Raw genomic sequence first — 12,902 nt, forward strand, 5'->3', positions numbered from 1 at the left:
CTTTTGCTAGTTCCCCACAGGACCTGATATGCATTTGCATCTCCCATCCAAGTGATCCTACTTAAGTTCTCAGATCAGACAGAATCTGTTGACTTAGACTTCTTTCTCTCTTAAGACAGTTTAAATGCCCGTTGCAAAGTTCTAAAGTGAAACTAGTTTGTAGATTAGTTCCAACTAATGTTGAAACCTTTATGGACATTCTGTGAAAATATTATTGGTGTACTTACACTTCTCCTAACCTCCAAAGACACCTCTCTAATCTCAACCAAAAGGTAAAACAGATGAAAGAATAATATCAATTTACCAGATAGGAGAAAACAACAGCTGTCCCTTGTAAATACGAGCAAATGATGCCTAGTTTGTTATCTCTGTTTATCTTATCTCATTGGACTTAGGTTTGCTTTTATTGTTAATGGCTTCAGGAATACTGGAAATCCAAGAAATGGGTGGACAGAAAACAGCATTCTTCACAGAAAAAGGGATGTCTTCACAGAAAAAGGGATGTTTTCAAAAGAATTACAGCATTTTCCTCTACTTTCTTCCAAAAAGGAGATTCTTGGGAACTTCAAAAAGGGATAAATATTGTCTTTAATATAATCTAATTATTAGTTAATTATCTAATATTATCTGCCCTGGCTTTCTTCATTGTTGTCATAGGGTTTTCTGTGTTCATTGGAACTGAAAGCATAATCACACAGATCTGCAGCAGATTGAAAATGCTGAACTTGATATCTGAAAAGCTTGTTGTTGGTTATATGGCACATCATCCATATTGAGCAAGCTTGCCTATGCTACACCTATGCAGAAACTTTTTAAAAACCATTTATGTAAAATATGAATAGTGCAACTGCACTGTAGAATTAATGCAGTTCAACAACACTTTAACTGCCATGGCTCAGTCCTATGAAATCCTGGGATTTGTACTTTGGTAAGGTATCAACAATCCCTGGCACAGATGACTAAAAACCTTTTAAAACTATAACTCTTATAATCCCATTGCACTGAGCTGTTAAAGTGGTGTCAAGCTGTTTTCATGCTTCAGTGTAGATGCACTTTAACATTATGGGGGAGGTTGAATGTGGAGGAAATGACCAAAATCTTTATCCCACTCACATTAAATATGAAACACCACAGATAACATAGAACACATCTCCAGTCCCCTTTGAGTTGGTTACAATAAACACAACAAGGACAAAGTTAAATTGCTTGTTTCCAAGCTGATGCTAGACAAGACTATGTCAAATGAGTTCAAGGACCACTTTGGAGAAATATTATTGGTCAACACATGATTCACAATAGAAAGGCTGTTCTTTCTCTTGCAACACATGCCTCCTATATGATCTAAGAAAATTTATCTTGGAGATTAATATTTTTAATCATTGAGAGCACAATTGTCCTATTGATTCCACCTGTTTAATATTTAGGCAGTAAGAAAAGAGTTCAATCAAGAATGCCATGATCTAAGTTTGGCGGACTTAAACAATGCTAATGAATGAATATCTTTGGGCTCTTGGAGGCCCCTCATTTTTGGATAATTGAAAATCAAAGTTGATTTCTTAGTGGATAACAACAATATGGATTTGTCATAGTTTTACTCAAGTAACACCACTTTTGATGTGGCACAGACTCCCAGGTGAAAAGCTGGTTACAAACGTAGCTGTGCTTGAAGAGAGGCTCTGGAGAAAATATTGGTGTGTAATACATGAACACTGAAAACAGTGTATGTTTTTGGTGTGGAAATGGGTGTGTTGGAGGGGGAAAGGGAGGGGGTCCTTCCACACAGCCATAACCCTGGGCACAGCAATTGAAGGGAGATGTTGACAAGCTGGAATGTGAGGAGGGCGACTAAAATGATCAAGGGTCTGGAGAACAAGCACTATGAGGAGTGGCTGAAAGAGCTGGGCATGTTTAGCCTGCAGAAGAGAAGGCTGAGAGGAGACATGATAGCCATGTACAAATACGTGAAGGGAAGTCATAGGGAGGAGGGAGGGAGCTTGTTTTCTGCTGCCCTGGAGACTAGGATGCGGAACAATGGCTTCAAACTACAGGAAAGGAGATTTCACCTGAACATCAGGAAGAATTTCCTCACTATGAGAGCTGTTTGGCAATGGAACTTTCTCTCTCTCTCTCTTCCCCCCCCCCCCCCCTCAGAGTGTGGTAGAGGCTCCTTATTTGGAGGCTTTTAAGCAGAGGCTGGATGGCCATCTGTCGGGGGTGCTTTGATTGTGATTTCCTGCTTCTTGGCAAGGGGTTAGGCTGGATGGCCTCTTCCAACTTTATGATTCTATGATTCTGTCAAGGCAGATAATCCACAATATCTGCTTTGAACTGGATTATCCGAGACCACACTGCCATATAATCCAGTTTAATGTGAATTTTATAAAGATGTATGGAAAGGGCCAGAGAGAGAAGAGGGTGTGTAAAACACTTCTACCACCTGAATCTTTTCTCCTCAATGCACCTTTCAAGTATCTTCTCTCACAATATAATAAACACAAAACTAGTGTCTAAACATGTGTGGAAAATTTTCAGGAACTGATAGGAGATCTTGGAAAAAAAGACTAAGGATGTAGAAAAGTCAGTCAAAAGTAATTGCCTTCTGTTCTAGATGTATATTAACAAGAGTTCTAGCACCACAATTCTACAAATCTTGAATTATGGAGCTGCATTTTTCAACTTCAACTGTGAGCAGTGACCATGTGGTTTTCTCATTGAAATATTATTGATTTTAAAGCTAGCATCAGTGGTACCAAATAGGCACCAATTTGTGATACCATTGGGCTATTCCAAATCATTCATGCTGTTCCTTAATCAGTCTTTATTGTTATGATGAATGGCCCGCAATGCATGCTGTTTCTCAAGAGATGTTTGAGTTGTTTTTCTGCAACTCTCCCCTAATGACAAAGGGCTTTTGCAAAGGGTGTGTGGGATGCACTGATCTCTAAAGTAATCATCTGTGGGTTTCTCCACATAATCCATATCCGTAATGTGAGCCTTGAACTCAAACGGGGAAATTATTGAGGTTTTCTCAAGTCATCATATTGCAGGTTTTTTCCCTTGGTAGTGTGGCATTCATGGTCAACCAATGTTTAACCCCCCAGAATTCCCATGATACAGAAGATTAGTATCTTAAAAGGGATGTGGTTGCAAAGGTCTCCTGGCCAAAACCTGTTCTTAACAATTTCTTTACAGCTTCTTTCTTAAGACCAGGAAACAAATGCTAGCTCAACATGATTTACAGTCAAGTTCCTTAAGTCTACTTTCAAAAAAGCCAAGCCAAACAGACATAATTTTTCTATGCTACATCGGCATTCTGGAACTTACAGTCCAAAAATCTCTATATTTTTTTTGAAGGCAAAGTTCCACACTGTGATTTTTCCAAGTTGATTTCACAGTTAGCTCATTCTCTCCACAGAGAAGCATATGGAGAGAAAGGAATAACATGTGAATAGTACCACCCAAACCCTCCTGGTTCTTCCATCAGTACTTAAAAAATGGCACCTTTGTTCAGTGAGATCATGTCGTAACAGGAAAACGACTGAAATTGTAATATAATCTCATCTATTCGTTTGTTGTTCTTGTTATTCAAGTCATTTCTGAAATGCAAACTGTGTATAAGAGCAACTCCTATAAAAATGAATGATTTCTAGGGAATCATAGAATTATGCTGGAGAATCTAGAAAATGCTTATAAAGCTCACCTTTCTAACACTTCCAGGTCCTCCAGCATGCCTTTATGATCATGTTCCAGTGGAAGCAAACCAAAAAATCAAGCTGGAGGACCAAAAAAATGCTGAGAAGGGACTTTTTTTGGATATGAATAAGTGAGACTGCTGGTACTGGTCACAAAGATATGAATTGGGCTCTTTTTCAGTAGCTGGGTTTACTGTAACCAGCCTCTACAACAGTGGTTCCCAACCTGAGGTCCCCAGATGTTTTTGGCCTGGTAAACTGGCTGGGATTTCTGGCAGTTATAGGCAAAAAGCATCTGGGGACCCCAGGCTGAGAACCACTGCTCTGCATGGTTTTGCCAGAAGCACCTGTTGCAGTATCCCCTGCTATGGGAAAATAGCTGGATGCAACTCTGTAGAGAGCAAGTGTAGTATAGTGGTTTGAGTGTTGTACTGTGAATCTGGAGGCTAAGGTATGGATCCCTGTTCACGCATGGAACCTACTCAGTGATCTTTAGCAAATAAGGCTCCTTCTACACTACCATATAAAATCCAGATTATCTGCTTTGAACTGGATTATATGACAGTGTAGATTCATATAATCCAGTTCAAAGCAGAGAATCTTGATTATCTGATTTCATAATTTGGATTATATGACAGTGTAGAAGGGGCCTAAGACTCACTCAGGCTCAGAAGACAACCACAAACCCTTTCTGAATTAATACGGCCAATAAATCCCCATGATATGGTTGCCTTATAGTTCCATAAATTAGAAATGAAATCAAAGAACAATAGCCTTCTGCATCCCTGTCCACTCTGTTGCAGCATGGCAATGGCTGTTTTGAGGTGGAGGTGGGCTGTGTTGTTTAATGTTCAATGGGAGTTTGGATCACTAATTCTGAAGAGACTTCAGGCTTGTACTGCTACTATAGAAGAAAATTACAATCACATGAGTCAAATTTAAACTATTATATATAATTAATGAATAGGCTTGCAAGCATTATATCCTCTTGGCTACTAGAAAGGGGTCAGAGTAAGAAATATGAAAAATCAGTGTACATGCACACACACACATCTGCATGATGAAAACTTTGGGATTTTATCCTCTATTTGTACTGCTTTAAAATAAATTCACATCTTGAATGCAAAGTGATTTCATAGGCTACGGACAATTAATCACATTTACAGAAGCTAATTGCCAGGAAATGTTAGCAGTGTTAATTATCATGAGGTACCTGTCAAAAGAATCAATACCTAGCAATTGCAATTTTTTTTTACAAAATTATTACATGAAGATTATATTCTTGTGTGAAATATTTAAATTTAGTATTAGGAAAGAGTGACTCATCCTGAACACGAAGATCGGGAGCAACAAGTTGTGTTACTTTTTGATATCATTTTTTAAATAATTCCCTTAATAGTTTTGGCAGTATTTTCTGTCAGATACTTAGGCTAAAGGAGACCCTGGTGGTGCAGCAGATTAAACCACTGAGCTGCTGAACTTGCTGACTGAAAGGTCAGCAGTTCAAAACCAGGGAGCGGAGTGAGCTCTTGCTGTTAGCCCCAGCTTCTTCCAACCTAGCAGTTCGAAAACATGCAAATATGAGTAGATCAATAGATATTGCTCCAGTGGGAAGGTAACAGCACTCCATGCAGTCATGCTGGCCACATGACCTTGGAAGTGTCTACAGATAACACTGGCTCTTCGGTTTAGAAATGGAGATGAGCACCAACAATTAGAATTGGACACGACTAGACTTAATGTCAAGGGAAAAGCTTTACCTTTACCTTTTACTTAGGCTAGATCTATTCTGCCCTATATCCAGGATCTGTTTCCAGATTATCTGCTTTGGTCTGGATTACATGAGTCTACACTACCAGATAATCTGGGATAAACAGATAATCTGGGATCAGTTACTGGGATAAAAGGGTAGTGTAGATTTAACCTAAGTAGCTGACAGAAAATACTGGCCAAAACAATTAAGGGAATTATGAAAAAATGAAATCAAAAAGTGTGGAGGGGGTCTTAGTTAAGTACAGTATCAACATAACTTCATCTGGCACACCCACCTCATTAAGTCATGCTCTGATCATAGGCCAAATGGGTCTCCTCCCCATGCAGTAAATGCTCAATAAAGTACCCTGTTTCCCCGAAAATAAGGCATACCCATAAAATAAGCTGTAGCAGGATTTCTAAGCATTTGCATAATATAAGCCATATGTCAGGACCCAGGCTGCAGAGCACCAATAACCATGCGCAGAGACCAGAATCTAACTAATATCTTTATTGAGGAAATATGTAAAGTTAATAAAAACAAGTGTAGAATATAGTTCAGAAGTAGACCTTTCAGGAAAGGTCAAAAATAGTCCAGGAAAACAATGTCCAATATGAAATATTAAGGTCCAAAGTTGTAATCCAATAACCGAAACACACACTTTGCCAAGCAAAGTGAGGGGAAATGACAAGGTCCTTTAGTCCATGAAGCTTAATGCAAGGCTAGGAAGCAAACTAGATTCTTGGCAAACAAGGCTTGATTCAAGGCAACAAGAAGTGAGGAGCAAGAACAGGGTCTGTGGCGAAATCCGTGGCGAGGTCCGGGGAACAAGGCAGGGCTGGAACGAGAGCAAGGTCCTGGAAACTGGAGTAGCGTAGTCCACACACAATCTACTCCCGAAGCTGACGAATTGACTCCGCAAGGATTCCTTTGTGTCCAAACACCTATATAGGATCTTGTTTTCCCGCCAAAGAACACCTTCTCTGGGGAACAAGAACCGAAACCTATGCTGTGTCCAGATGCATGACTCCTTAAACTTTCCCAAGGGAAACAGACTTAATCATCTAATTGTCTGGCAGCTATCCTAGCGCTCCGGCGAGTCGCCTCCCGAGCGCTTCTATCTTGATTATAATAAAGACGGCGAGAAAATGGGGGAGATTTTTGCTCAAGGCTTGTTTGGCTGAGTTCTTGTGGGCAACATCCTGCAGCTGCAAGGGCTCCAAATCCAGCAGAAACGGTGGGAAACCCAAGTTTTCCTCTTCATCTGACACAACAGTACTAGGAACAGGACTACATGGCCCATGAGTCATCACACCATACCACAAAAATAAGACATAGTGATAGGCATAGGGGTATAGGGTGGCAACCTATGTTTGATGGGGTCACACTCCCCTTGAAGACACAGGTCCGCAGTTCGGGGGTCCTCATGGATTCAGCACTGACACTTGACGCTCAGGTGTCGGCAGTGGCTGGGAGGGTCTTTGCTCAATTAAAACTTGTGCGCCAGCTGCGACTGTACCTTGTGAAGTCTGACATGGCCATAGTGGTCCACACCCTAGTTACTTCCAGACTGGACTATTGTAATGCATTCTATGTGGGGTTGCCCTTGAAGATGGCCCGGAAACTACAACTGGAAACTACAACGATCGGCAGCTAAACTGCTAACAGGAGCGAATTACAGCGAGTGGTCAACCTCCCTGTTTAAGGAGCTCCACTGGCTGCCAATTATTTTCCGGTCCCAATTCAAGGTGCAAGTTCTTACCTATAAAGCCCTAAACAGTTTGGGACCCACCTACCTTTGTGACTGTGTTTTCCCCTATGAACCTGCTCGATCTCTTTGATCATCTGGGGAGGCCCTTCTCTAGCTCCCACCCCATCACAAGCTTGGCTTGTTGGAACGAGGGAGCGGGCCTTCTCGGTAGTGGCCCCCTGGATGTGGAACTCCCTTCCTAGGGAGATTAGGCAAGCACCCACCCTAACATCTTTTTAAAAGGAATTAAAACTTGGCTCTTCCAGTGCGCTTTTGAATAATCTAGTCCCCATGATAAAAAAAAACCTCCATCTAAATGAATGCATTATATATCGCACTTTATTCTACTCTGTCCTGGAATTGATGTCCTACCTCACTCCAATGTTGAGAATGTTTGAGCACTTTGGCCTCTTCACCCCAAATGGCACCATAAAACATATTGCTGCACTTGCGTTTAGACCGCCCTCTCATTTTACCCCATTCTCCTAAATGGTGGTCTTTTTATGTCATTATTCCATGTTTTAAAATGGTTTTTACTGTTATTGTATTGCTATTGTATTGTATTATCTGGTTTTGTTTAGTTGAAGATGCTGTTTCTATCTGTTTTTACTGTGTTTTATTTGTTTTCGGGCTTGGCCTTGTTTTAGCCACCCTGAGTCCCTGTGGGGAGATAGAGGTGGGATAGAAAAATAAAGTTATTTATATTATTATTATTGGCGTAACTATGCAGTGTATAAGGTAGGCTCCCTCCATCAGGTTCCAGTTGTTCTGCTCATGCTGCAAGCTGAAGCATAGAGGGAGACATAGAAAGTGGAAGTAAAACTCTCTTCAGTGAAGTGAAGAGCAGGATGCTTTGCTTTAGGTATTGTGTGTCCTCAGGGAGAAGAAGTAAAGCTGTGGCTGCCATTTTACTCACTGTGAGTCCCTCTCCCCCAGCAACAATCAGCAACAATCTGCGGGTCTCTCTCACTCCCCACAAACACCGATAAAGATGCTGCTCCATTGACCAACAACAGTCTGTAGGTGTCTCTCACCCCACACAAACACCAGGGGATAGTGGGAAAGCTTCAGCAAGCAGTCTGCTACTGAGCCCAGAGAGATTGTCCCATAAATGCAAATTGTTGTAACATACTTCATAAAAATAAGACATCCCCTGAAAATAAGCCATAGTGTGTCTTCTTGAGGAAAAAATAACTATAAGACAATGTCTAATTTCAGGGAAACATGGTATATTGAGGGAGGAAGTTCAAATCATGACTAGGGTTGGATCTATACTGCCATATAATGCAATTTTAGAATGCAGATTAACTGTATGGCAGTGTAGAGTCATATAATCCAGTCCAGTGCAGTTAATCTACATTTTGAAACTGCATTACATGGCAGTGCAGATACAATTTAAAAAGCAGTCATAAATATAGAATGAGTAAAACTAAGTAACAGTTCCGTGTTTATGACCACATAATCATGATTATGACATTACTGTAATGACCCCCTTTTTCGCTTATCCTTTCCACTTTAGCCAGAATTATGATCTTGACCAGTGAGTCACATTATTTCATGTGGTATAAGAGCCACAGTTTACTCCACTTCTAGTAGGAGCACAGGTTTTATTTGTTCTAAGACCAAGGCCATGTCAATGTGGTCAGAATAATGTGGACTCACTGTTCAGCTGCTGCAGGGATTCCACATGATACATGGTTAGATTTGCAACAGATGGGCTGCATCCAACTGTTGATGTTTGTCAAGAGGCTATGGGATTTCCAGGTAGCTCCAGAGTGATCCCAGAGTTTCAGAGGCTGGACAGCAGGACTGGGCTGGATCTGGCCCAATCCATTGTCTACACCTTCAATGGATCCACCACTGCATTGCTGCCAATGTTGCAATGTTGAGTCATATGGCTGGCCATCCTGGTATGACATCACCAGGAGCTACACTGCTAACAAGCCTCTGACAAGAAGTTGCTTGTGACCAATGATACAGCAGTGATGGCAGTGACCCCAATGTAACCTTCACCAGTTGGCCATGTTGACATCCAAAGGACTCTAGGGTTAATCCCAGGTTACTCAGGTAAGGTAGAAATGGCCCCAGTCATGTGTCTTTTTAGTAGTCCAATTTCAATCAATTGATTTCTTTCTTATTTTCAGTTTTATTCTATGCCCATCTTCCATAACCATACACAGAGACTGGAAACATGATGGTTTGGGTGATTCTGATTTTGGTATTTAATGACATATGTCCTTCCTTGTTTGTTGTCTATACAGTGTTAGAATTATTAGGCACTATTTAATTTTCTGGTTATTGTCTGTAGCACAGTAAAGTTCTCAAAATGAGAAAGGAATTTTTATTTTGTTTTGGTTTTTAAAAGTTGGTGAACCAAATATTGACAAGAAATGTCACCAACTTCTCCAGCTTTTGGGTGTCCTTGTTAAATTTAGCAGGAAAGTCTCCACAGAACAATAATGAGCTGTCTGAACCAAACTGAGCTTAAAGCTCTGAGAGTAACATCTAATTGAACGTCATAGCAGATGGCACTTGGGATAATGCTCTGTGAGTAAGTGCATTCACCAAGTATGGAAATGTGTCATTGCTTCATTCGCACATTTGATATACTGACATACTTGGACTTAGGTGTGTAAATGATGATTAGGTAGGCGTATGTTTTTACAGATGAAAGTCAACAGGCAAAGGTGGAGAGGAAGAAAATGAGATTAGGTAATGGCTTCTGTATGAGAGAATGTTACTTAAATATTATTCATGGCTTTAAAATGCAATAATATTATCTAGATCAAAGAGGTATGCATGTGTGTGTTCAAGATAAATGTGTTTGGTTTTGATGGAAAGATAAGTTTAAAATCCCCAAATATACAGGAAATCTACATCAGCCTCACCAATAGGCAAAGTGAGACATTAATCTCAGCAGATGTGCCACAGTGATTTAGGAGCTGCAGCTGTGCTTGGTCTCTTTTCTCTAAGCCAGTGGTTTTCAACCCGATGTCCCCAGATGTTTTTGGTCTACAACTCCCAGAAATCCCAGCCAGTTTACCAGCTGTTAAGATTTCTGGAAGTTGAAGGCCAAAAACTTCTGGGGACCCCAGGTTGACAACTATTGCTGTAAGAAAGCTGCCTTCGCCTCTAACCTTCAAATATAGTTTTTTGCCCACTGTTGAGGTCTATCACCAATATTACTATATCGACAATACTACATTAAAATTCAATTTGCCAGATTATTTGTCTTCCTTAAGTAGGGTGCAGGAGGTGGCATTTGATCCTTTGCTTTAGACAGCAAAATCTCTTTCACCAATCTATGCTTCATACAGACGAAACACAGATCAATGTTCCAGAAGTTATCATTTGAGTATCTCTTATCTGAAATGCCTGGGACCAGAAGTGTTTTTGCATTTTGGAATATCTGTATTTGTGTACATGTACCCAAGTTTAAAAATGAAATTCACTTATGTTTTATGTACAACTTATCACCTGAAGTTAATTTCATAATTTTGCACATGAGATAAAGTGTGTTCACATTGAACCCACAAAAACCAAAGGGGTCAGCCACTGACACAGACAGCTGATACTTATCATTACATTTACAATCTGTATATGTATGTTGGAAAGGACATTGAATTAAATACAATGAAATTTCCTCCTAGGTAAATGAGTAAAGGGTTACATCTTTGCCTGGATTTTTTTTTAAAGGAGTGTTTTCATGCTACTCCAGTAGTTAATCCACCTGTGGCTTAGACCCAAGTAATGTCATGGCATTAACTGTCTCAGAACATTCTTGTGATACTTCACTGGGCAGATAGTGGGTAAAGTACAACTTGCTGCATGTGAACTTTCTTATTTACTGCAGAGAACACAATTTATGGTCTTGGGAACATTTTTATTAAGAATATTGAGCAAGTTTCTCAAGCAGAATCAGCTGAACGTGAATACTTCTACCCAGAGGCCAATGACAAGTTTGATTTCAGAGAGGGGTTTTCATTTGATTTCAGAGAGGGGTTTTCATTTCCTTCTGAGTGTAGGAATGATGGTGTCAGGCAGGCCTCTTGTTCTCTCTCATGTGATAAGAACACCACTGGGAAGACATTTCCTCTGATCCTCTGCTGCAATAGGGAATCAGGTGGATGGTTTTAACAACATTTTAATGAAGCATGCTTCCTGATAATTATAGATCGTGCAATCACTGTACCTCAATCCTGAAATGTTTAAAACAGGAAGAGTCCAGAAAATGATTGCATCTTCTGTGTATAATCTTCCTATTCTTTCTGTACAACATCCTTTGATTGGTATTCTTAGCATTCCTTAGACTGGAAGCATTATATACAATGAGATATTCTACCATTCCTCTTCCAGAGGTGTGTCTCAGGGACCTTCCCGAAAGGCCTTTTATGTGAGACCTGTTTCACTTTTACTGGAGGCATTCAAATGACACTTCTGGTAAAAGCGAAGTAATGTTTTACCAGTTTACTCTTCATTAATTAAACACCTCAACAAAATCCAGGCCTTACTGAAACGTCCGAGTTTGTTGAGGTGCTGAGCCTGTTGGGACTGACTCCCAGGACTGCTTCCACAATCCCAGAGGTAAGTCCCCACAGCCATCTTGCACTTTTGGGCTTCTGAAGCCCAAAGGTGGGAGAGGGTGCCCACCCCCTCCCCCAGCCCCCAATTTCATCCTCAAAACTTACCGAAAGGGGCTGGCAGCCACAGAGCCTGGCCCGAGGAAATGGTGACTCAGGAGATAGGAGGGGAGGAGGGAAATCTCATTTCCTCAAGCCAGGAGGACGCTATTTTTAAGGGTGAAATTGGGGACTTGGGAGTGGCTTTATGCCCCCCCCCCCCCCGGGACAGCCTGAGATTTGGTTTGGCAGTGGGGACTAGTACCCGTACGGAAGTAGGTTATTTTAACCCATTTCTGCACAGGGTTTAGCTATGTCTGTAAGTACCCTCTACTAACTCCAAGAAGCAAGTTCTGAGAAGCTAGTACTCATACATACATATATGCAAAGTGGTATGTTCAGAATGAGGCACATGAGGCAAGAATGAGAAGTAAGAAGCTTGGGAGTAATCTTGTACTTAGCACTGTTTCTAGAAAGTCAGGTTTCTCCTAAGATCTTGGAATGCTTTTCCTCAGGTTCAGATAGTGCACCAGTTGCATCCTTTCATTTAGTCTATGCATTATATTTGAGGCGTCGGTTGAAATGCATTTTAGAAGTTACAGACATAAAATGCTTCAGCTAGACTGCTATCTTGTGTGAGCTCTAAAAATAGTACATGAACCAACTTAATGAGCTTCAAGTTTGTTTCTAAGTTCAGTAGAAGGTTCCAGCTTTGGACTACAAAGTTGAGGCAGCAAGAGGAAATCTTTGCTCCCTGGCTTCAGGTAAGATTTGGCTAAGATTTGGTCAAGATTGGAAACTGAGTGTGGGCATGGCTTCTGTGGTCAAAATCTAACTGTTGTATGACTGTTGTATTGAAAGAGAGCCAGGTAATTAAGTTGATTGACAGCAGGCATTGTGCCCTGTTAATTGAGTGATTGGAGGAGCTATTTTAGCCAGAGGCTGAAAGACACCTTTACTAACTATCCTTTACAGTATATACAGAAAACAAAATAACATAAACAAACACACAAAGAGGTGGTTTTTTGGCAGTCTACATATAAAGTGTGTGCATATTACCTAACTGTATAAAGATCCCACTAGGCCAC

At 40.6% G+C, this 12,902-nt stretch overlaps 1 long non-coding RNA gene across 2 annotated transcripts in view; it reads right to left on the bottom strand.

Moving 5' to 3' along the window:
- The window catches only part of LOC134297054 (uncharacterized), a 94,817-nt gene that overhangs the window by 36,282 nt on the left and 45,633 nt on the right, over positions 1-12,902 (bottom strand). The window contains exon 1 of one of the 2 annotated variants that reach the window (XR_010003787.1): positions 8,858-11,312. The exons of the other annotated variant lie outside the window; for it this stretch is intronic. This is a non-coding gene — a long non-coding RNA (uncharacterized LOC134297054). Of the gene's footprint in view, positions 1-8,857; positions 11,313-12,902 lie in introns of those variants that run through there. 2 annotated transcript variants of the gene reach the window in all.

Source organism: Anolis carolinensis, chromosome 1 (assembly GCF_035594765.1).
Source record: "Anolis carolinensis isolate JA03-04 chromosome 1, rAnoCar3.1.pri, whole genome shotgun sequence".
NCBI classification, from domain to species: Eukaryota; Metazoa; Chordata; class Lepidosauria; order Squamata; family Dactyloidae; genus Anolis; species Anolis carolinensis.